This window comes from Pinus tabuliformis, chromosome 1_2 (genome assembly GCF_031772625.1).
Source record: "Pinus tabuliformis cultivar Carrire ecotype Pingquan chromosome 1_2, CPIR1, whole genome shotgun sequence".
In the NCBI taxonomy this organism is placed as follows: domain Eukaryota; kingdom Viridiplantae; phylum Streptophyta; class Pinopsida; order Pinales; family Pinaceae; genus Pinus; species Pinus tabuliformis.
The window spans coordinates 110,561,152-110,570,925 of record NC_142298.1 but is presented as its reverse complement, the minus strand read 5'-3'; the positions used below and the strand labels follow the sequence as shown (position 1 = coordinate 110,570,925).

Genomic DNA, 9,774 nt, shown 5'->3' with positions numbered 1-9,774 from the left:
ATTGGTAATAAATATCCTATTGCAACCCATTCCAAAAAATACTAGGCTACCAATAGTCTTCCTTGAAACATACATCTCGCATTGAAATATATAAAAGATTGCATATTCCATGAAACATTTCTATTACATGGTCTCTTATTTAAAACATATGAAATAACATTATGAATTCTCTGAAACATACAATTCAAAAAGCCATTTTTTATTTTCTCTTATTTGAGGCAAATGATAGAGTATGTCTAGACATCTAGTGATAAGGTCGAATTTAACGTCCAAACTCTAAATAATCATCATCCATCCTAGCACACATTGTTTGAACGAAACACCATCCTTACTATAATATTTTCACCCACCTATTCTTGCCACCCTATAGAGCCCTTCTACTTTTATGTATTTCTATAATATTGGGGAATGTTTAATATTCTTGTAGGATTTGAAAGAAACTCTATCTGTGGAAATGGCCGGGCATCTCTTTACCCACCTATCCCCGTGTTGATTTTATTATATTTGAAAGATTCAAACACCCTTTTAACAAACTTCAAATTAAATTCTCAAACTTATTTTAGATGAATAAGAAAACTTGATAATATCATTAAGGTATAGAAGAATTATTTTCCATAAAAAAAATATGTAACTTTGACATCACTACATTGAATGGTGGAGGATGACATTGAAGTTTATGCTAAGGTACTTTCTACATTTCAAATTCAATTGTATTTTAATTTCTTAGAATGATATTCAAGAAAAAGGAGGTAGTTATTTATAGGGTAGCAGTTTCCTTTTCATTTACTGCTAACCTCACAACTGTCAATCTAGTTTACAAGGATGTTTTCTAATTCCTTTAGTAGCATATTTTCCTAAATGAAATAAATCTATATGTTTGATCCATAGATGTAGTTTTCCTATAATGTTAATGAAAATTTCATTGAATAAGCATTTTAATTGATCTATTTTTCATATTTCCATTGTTCTCATTATGTTGGGTCATTCACGTACAAACTATCCTCCTCTTCTTCCAATTCAAAAAATTCAGAACTAAGCCAAATGTAAATCAATCGTTGTTCTAGCAACCATGATCATGTAAGACCATGCAAAAACATGGTTTTCCTAAGAGTAATGCTCCATTGATAGCTATATATCCTTTATTAAAAAGAACGAATCTCAAACCATAGAAAACCTACAAACCACAGAGGCCTCACTGAGCTACCTTGAGTTTCCTCTTCACCATTCATCTTTGAAGGAATGTCAACAAAGAAAAATGATATTACCGACAACAAAAACTCACAATTTAAGGTTCTATAAAAGTATGTTAGAAGAATAGATTACCAATGGCATAATGATTAAATCCAATGATCTGAACACCAATCACACTATAGAGATGATGTGATATTTATAATTTTTATTCGTGATCTTATTTGTATCCATGCTAGAAAATGCCTTACAATGATCTAAACAACATGCAAACACACCAAAATGTAACTCGCAGTTTCTAATAATCCTACATGCAAGGAACAGGAAAATACCTTCCGACCGGTAGAAAAACATATGGAGCATTAACAATATAATATGTCTCCATCCTCTTTGGATAATTAAGGTCATCAAATATAGATTTCATAGCCAATATCTACAAACATCCAATTTCAAGTCACATGATCAATCAATATCACGTTGACTAAAAATTCCATATCCAAACATATTAAAATCATGTCAAATCGTGCAATTCAAAATAATATGAGCATCAATGAAACATTTTTTGAGAGTGACATATTAGGAAAAGAAGCACATTATTTTGGGGCAGAAGACACAACTCTGGATCGGGTAACCCTAGCTTATATAATTATATTTAGAATTATGTTACAAGTATGTGGTGTGTGATTTGTCAACTTTTCTTCGTAAGATAACCCAATTAGATTAAGTATGGGGTTTAGATTCCATTTCATCTTAGTGTAAATTTGACATTATATGATGTGACATTTACTCATATTACCATTCCTATATGAATGTATATTTTGAATATTGTAATATTGGCTTTCGTATTCTGAAAAGAAGGAACACATGCATGGTACAAAGGTATCTCTAATTAGCCAAAAATATTTATCTTGTATTCTCTTGTATATTTTATAGTTCTATTGAGATATTACATTATCATCATGGCAGTAACCAGAAAGGATAACTATAAGTTATACCAACAGTAGTCATTGCAGCTCAACAAGGAAATAAAAAATTCTTATTTTCTAACTAGAGGTAGTGGAATCAGCATCAACAAGTAGATCAGATCAAGGTACTAGAAATCAATAATATATGATACACCTCTCATGCAAATACAAATTGAAAGCACCATAATTTCAAGCACAAACAAATTTCTATATGTAGAAATGAGAGAATGATGACCAAAGATTTTTGGGGAGGAACAAATGTACAACATGCATATATTTGACTTCAATTACCAAAAAATCTAAGACAATGAATTATAAGATAAATCAAACACATGTACCTCTTCAAATGTGGGGAACCTTGAACCAAATTTGTTATGCCATTAAATGATTTCAAGGTCACACTTACAACTGGTGATGAGAATGGTTTTTTAAATGCACAAATTTAGAATATCATTCCTCTATATTCAATCACTTTATAAATTCATTCTATTATCAAACCAAAAAAGAAGAAAAAAACTATTGAGATTTCCAAAGAAATAAATAATATAAAGCCTTCTCTCAGCGTGGAAACATAAGGCCCTACTCCTGAAATAGGAATTGAGGAGAAAATGCATATTTAGATAGAAAAATTTAAAGTTCATACACATAAGGTGTTTATCAATGTTGTAAAGACTCTTTCGAAAAGGATTTAAAATTGTTAATTTAAGAAAAACTTGGCAAAAAATTAAACAAATAAAAACTCAACCAATAATTTTCTCAAAAATACTGCAATAAACTGGTAGACTCACAAGTTTTGGCAAAACAAATGCAACTAACAGAGGGGAATTAACATAAAATCTGGAAAAGGTTCATTTGATTGATATTGACAACTTTCCTTTGATCCAGGAGAATTGAGACCTTAACATTAGTTATCCTTTCTCAAATGAGAACTCACCTGCAGATTTCAAAATGTTGCTGTTGTAAAACATGATACCATTAACTACAATTAATCACTGTAAAAGAAGTGGTAAAATGTCAATATGAGATATCCAATTTAGATGCTCTAATATCAGTTTAGAAAACTACACAGATCATTCCCATTTCAGAGTAACAAACATGCCTCCACCTATCAAAGCATATTTGTAAATCCATCAAGTCAAATGAAATTCAAGATGTGACTCATGGTCAAAGGAAGTGAGTATTTGCATGTATTTGTGCTAAAAAAGATCTAATATCTTAATGTTGCTTTGTTGATTTCCCATCTCCATGATACTCTAAAGCACAACAAATGTTTGATTAGTTAGAAGATAATTGTCCCAATATAAAAAAAAATGATTAACTCCTGTGATATGTAATTAGTTAGAAGATAATTGTCCCAATATAAAAAAATGATTAACTCCTGTGATATGTATTGTGCAGTACCCTTGACCATTTGCCAAAAAACTGAAACAAACAAGAAAACCATATAGACTTCTGAAAATGGAAATGAAAAGGAAAATGAATGATGAGAAATGATATCAAGAATGGGAAATCATACAGACAAAAGGAAAAGTATAAACAACTGAATGAGCACATTTGATGTAGGACAATACCCTGATTTCAACCGCTTCTAGAGAAACATCATCATCAGAGCCTCAGAGAACCTGTAATGAATCTTCCAAACTTCTATTACCAATATTTTCCTGCATGTATATGTCCATTAGGAATGAGACCTTACCAATAATGGATCATAGTAAATCAGTGACAGGGACACCTACAAAAAGTGTAATATCACTTCAGTGTACATGATTGAATGTGCTAGTAACTCACCAGCCATCTTGGTGACTCTGGGATAAAAAAGAGTCCAAGCACAAAAAGAGCACAAGGAATTATGCCTGTCCAGCTAAAGATTTCATTAAATGCCTATTATTTGGAAAATGATGAAGGATCTCCATAAACTATCCCCAACAAAAATTAATTCAAGGTACCCATAATTGCAATAGGCATCTAGGAAATGAATAGTCCAAACAAGTATGCCATCATAATACCAACTTTCACTAATATTTGTTACAAAAATCAATATTTATGTTTAATATTGATATTATTATCAAACATATTATTTTGATGGTTTTCAGTAAACCACTAGTAGCTACACTGAAAATTGAAATGTATGCACAATCATATTCCTCTAGCACTTCAGAAGATAGTAATAAGACTAAATGTTCCTAAAGTTACTAATACAATAAAATATCACCTTATTTACTACCCCAAGACCTCCTCGAAGGTGCTTTGGTGTTATCTCAGATATGTACACAAGTACCTAAAATATCCATGTCAAATACAATATTTTAGAATCGTGCTTGTCTGTTTGTATACACAATATTCATTCATGTATTCTACACCTAAATATAGAAAACATTCAAAATACTACTAGCCCTTTCGCAACATGATGAGAAAATTCTTACATACAATGAATGAGATGACCCCAAATCCAAACCCTTTGAACAATATTCCCTAGTATAAAAATAAATAGTCTTACAATCATAGCAAGACCAAATAAAGAATTGACTTCCAATTTAGAATCCAAATGAAACGAAAACTTTCTAATTTTTAGAGAAACCCCTTCTCTAAGATAGTTTAACTTGCCTTTGAGAAAAAAAATGACAAGGCACCCAATAATATTGGGAATGGAAGCCACTAATAATGCATGCATACAAACATAGAAGATATTAATCCTACCAAATTGAATTAGAAGGCTGAAATATGCAGGAAAAATAAAATTTAAATCTTATTAGGACCACATAAATGAGGGGACTGCATGGATAATCCCTGTAACAAGTGGACATCTATTTGAAAAAAATATTTATAATATCAAAAACACAAAATAGTGCTTAAGCTAAATCCTGGTCCCCAAAAAGTTCCATAGTTAAGGCTTATTAATCCATGTTTATATACAGTACAATGCTTCTACCGAAGATATCCATATGAAAAAATGAGATTAGGTCTTGTGGCCTTAGTAGATCACAACACAGACAAATATGTTCAAATGAATCGGAAAATTTTTCATAATTGTGCTCCTAGACTCTTCAGGAATGTATTTTGATCGCATTTTCATAATTTAGGGCCAAACATTTCCCACACACACCTCAAACACACAAAAACCAAGAAGCTCGAGACACCCTCCTGGTGTAATGCTTCCATCTTTTTCTGTGTTGGGTTCTAAAAATAACTTCTCATAGCAAGTGCACAAAATGTGCTCAAGTCCATAGTACGTTGACGTTTCATATAAGTAAATTCTATCAGAAGACATGAAGGGATAGTAAAGATAACACATACAATAGTTATGAGATGAAGGATAAGGGATCCAACAACAACAAGGAACACAATATGCATGTAGCTCTCTAGCTTCACTGCTTGGCGAGGTAAGGATCGAGAGGCAAGGGAACTTGTCAACATTGAAGACAACACAAATTTTTCAAACATGAACCTGTGAGGAATATTCTGTTCATTTGGGCTCAGAGCAGGTGTCGAAAGAAATACAAATGTGTGCATTGAACCTTCAAATAAGGATTGTGTAGCTCCTAGCAATGAAATCTTCTATTCTACTAGCCAAAATGAGCATCATAGTTGTCAAAACTCAACATATCGAAAATCTTTATCATCATCCATCTATCTGACGGATAGTTTAGAATTGGCAATATATTTGGAGAAGATAAGAGTTTGAACACTTACCTAAAGCAATAGTTGTGTTAACACCCTTAAACTGAGTAAGAAAATCCTCACCCTATGAAGGATCTCCATAATTCTTTCTGCAGGTGGAGAAGATAATGGTCATCCCTATAGCTAAGAAGCATGTTGCAGCATCAAATGAAGAAACTATACCAAAGCCTCTTGTGTTAGTAAGGGTAATGGAAAAAATCCCAGAAATAATAGCTACAAGACCATTGCCAAGGAATATTTCCTTTGAAAAGGTCAATTATAACTATTATGGATCAAAACCCCTTTGCAAGAAACCTAGAGTGTTAGTATAGGTATTGGAAAACAATCTAGAGAGAATGGCTACAAGACCATTGCCAAGGAATATTGCCTTTGAAAAGGTCAATGATAACTATTTTTGATCAAAACCCCTCTACAAGAAACCAAAAGAATCTCAAGTCACAAGAATATCATAGCGTAAGACTTGTTAATTTTTCTTATATTTCCTTCCAAAAACGGTAAAAATTGTCTTCAAACCTTAAGCCAACTCCAATAACAAATTAATCATTAAAGGACATTGGAATGTGGAATTTGGAAAGGGTGCATCGATGGGATTCCTCAAGTTTTGGAGATCAAGGAAGATAAGGGGCTTATCATGCTCACCTATTTTGCTTCCCACGAGCCCCAGTACAACTCGTCCATGGTAGATAATCCTTTCGTGGATAAGAAGGTAATGGAGTCCCCTGCTTGTTTACACAAAGAGGATAAAAAGGTAGTGTAGGCCCCTTTCTTGTGTGCACTAGCATGATATGTGGAATATGGCACATGAACTAGTGTGAACGATGATGGGGGTCCTACAAAATTGGCAGTCAATTTTTTTTAGGTGTAACAAGGAACGAATTGTCCTTGATAGTGGTGTATTCCCTACACTCATGGAGGCTCTCAGGTTCTTAGCCATGTGTCTAGCTAGGTGATTTCCAATGCAACACAAGTAGCCACCTTCTAGCACAACATTATCCATTGTCTTTAATGATCCAGTGGAAAAACATCTTCCAAATGAATGTCTAACACATGATCATATGGAGCAGAGTGGACTGGGAGGGGAGTTCATCCAAGAGGGGAACACCTTACATCGTAATTATTAGAGTTTAATAATCCATGTTACTTTAATCGCCTTGTAGGCTATTTTTTCACAAATTTGTTAAAATTTATTTTACATAACTAATCTGTCCAAATACCCAAATAATTTTTACTTGACTAATTTTCCCACATACCCAAATATCAAAATGTTGATGACAGGGGTAACAACTAACAAGTGCAGGGGACAAATAAATCTGGTCACTCTACCTAAAACTAGCACAATTAAGCAAGCATAAGGACCATTCACCCTCATGATATAAGTGTTATGGATATGAACCCAAGGAGAAGGATCACAGAGATACAATTTCCCCCTCTACAAGTGTTAATGGCTATAAATCACATTAATTTTTCGGGCATCAAAATGGAAGAATCATAGCAAGTGAGAATGGAGAGAGAGATAAAGAAACAGATTCAATATTCTTATGCATTTTTCACTTTTGTTGCTTGCTTTTATCTCCTTGTTGTCTAGTTAAAGAACATAATTTGTTTTAGTATTGTTCTATTTTAGTTGTTGTTCTAAGGATATTGCAGAAATATATCAATGTTAATGCAAGGGGTAATGAGAAAATTATAAAGTAGGGAGGCTTGGACAAGTGATCGCTGGAAGTGGCCAAACATACCATGAATATGGGATGGAAAATAGTTGTGGGATCTCCACCTCAGACCAACATGATTGTAGATGATTATAGCTCAAACAGGTGGTGCAATATAGGCTCAGAGTCGAGCATCAAAAATATGTCCAATCCTTTCTAGTGTTTTATCATGAGTAGTAAGTGATTATCATGATTTCTTTCCTAAGTCTAACTGAAAAATAAATAAATAAATTTAATTGATTAATGCTTTCTATTGAGCTAACAATAAATTATTTAATTATTTAAGTGCATTTGGTCGAATCTCTATAGTTGATCTCAAGTGAAGCTTAGGATCTAATCCTAGCCACTCATCCCTTAGTGTTGGAAAAGTAGCTAGGCTTAGTCTTCATGTTAATTTGTATTTTATGTAAATAAAGAAAAATGATTTTATTTGTTTCATGCTCAAGTTTAGGTTAAGCATGTTATTAATATAGGGAATTGTTGAGTCAAAAGAATTTTGATCCAAAGTCCATTTAGACTTTTTGCAAGAAAAGGAAAAAGGGATTTTAATTCTCCATAAGATCAAGTCTTCCATCCTATTGGTGAAGTCGGCCTCATCAAAACACATGACCTTTCACATTGAAAAAATATTATATATTGACGTGGATCATCCAACAAAATTCATATAGCTCGTGGAAGTTTTGATGAGAAAGATGTGAATCTATGTAACATGATTATATAAGTTTCTTTGGAGGTGAACATGCAAATACTCTATGGAATATAATCTAGAATCACATGTGAAGTTCTTTGATTAAAGTTTATGAAGTTGGAAGTCTATAAAAAAAAATTTCAAATTACAGAGGGAAACAAGTTGGGTTGATGTTCTGATGAAGTATGCCAGTTATAGTGGTTTGGATATGCGAAGTTTTCCGTGGAAGGATGGCCAAAGTTTTGAAGAAGCTTGATTTTGACCATGACTTGGAAGGAGGGCTAACTTGGACACCTTATGGAGGAAAGTGTATTGGTCTTGGTGTTGATATCCCATTTTTGATATGATTATGGAAGAAGACGATTCTTTGGGTTTTCCCTAGTTGTGGGGTTTTCCCCTGGGGTGGAGCCTATATCTTGTGTTTATTGTCTCTTGTGATCTTCATGTTTTTATTTTGGAAATTTCTTGATGAAGAAAAGAAGCACAAATAATGGAATAAGAAGCAAACTAAGTTCACAAGTAATTATCATGAAAGGAGAATCAACCTTCACCTTGATTTTCCAACATGGTATCAGAACTAACGTTAGTAAAAGGAGGTTAGAAGATCACTCTTGTTTCATTAAATGAAGATTCCTCTACAACAATTTATCAATTTATAGGAAAGGTGAAGTTTTGTGGTAGTAATTACACTTTAATTCAGTACGATATTTTGAGGATAAGGAAGCTAGTTCCACCATGAAATGGTAGCTATTATGTTGGGCACAAATCAAGATCCAAGATCTGATTCAAGCAAGCCAAAGTCCTAAAGCATGAAGGACCGTTACAAAGGTTTGCAGAGTCTCAAACAAAGTATGCGAAGCTCTGGATCAATCTGTGATATAATGATGCATTGATCTCTGATCTTTTGGTTCAAATACAAATTTACTCCTCATTGAACTACTAGACTGAAGTTTTCTGCAAAGTTCTGAGAAGTATCAAGACATGTCTATAAAGAACCCATAAAAACAATGATTTGAAATCATAATTACAGTTGACAAATAGTGATAGAATTTTCTCCAAGAGTCAGTGATATGAATTAATTCCTGAGGTATAATATAGTGATATATGTTGTCTCTTCAAAATCAAGTGATATATATGATGCGAGCTACACAAACAATGTGTGTTATAAATTCATTCCAAAGGAGATCAAGAAGATGAAAAACAATCCAAGATTTAAAAGCTGAATTTGAAGGTTGAGATGAGGTACTAATGAGGTTGTAACTTGATCCATTCTAATAAAAAAAATCCAGAAGATTTTTGTCAAGAAGGAACAAGTTCTCAAGGAGTAAGTTGGGTTTTTAAATCTAGTCATGCTCATGGAGAAATTGTTCTTGTAATAAAGAAACCAAGTTTTGAGAGAAAGGGGTCATCTTTATCAAGGAATCTTATAGAAATGTATTCATTATGGGGGGAGAATACACATAGTAGGGCTACTAGAAGAAAAACAAAAACGTTCACAGGTGCATATTTCTCAAGTGAAATTTGAGCGAAGGAATGCCACTTTCCT

General features: G+C 33.0%; 1 pseudogene; it reads right to left on the bottom strand.

Moving 5' to 3' along the window:
* Nucleotides 1–5,124: 5,124 nt before the first annotated feature.
* LOC149204741 (uncharacterized) lies at nucleotides 5,125–5,946 on the bottom strand (annotated as a pseudogene).
* Nucleotides 5,947–9,774: the final 3,828 nt, after the last annotated feature.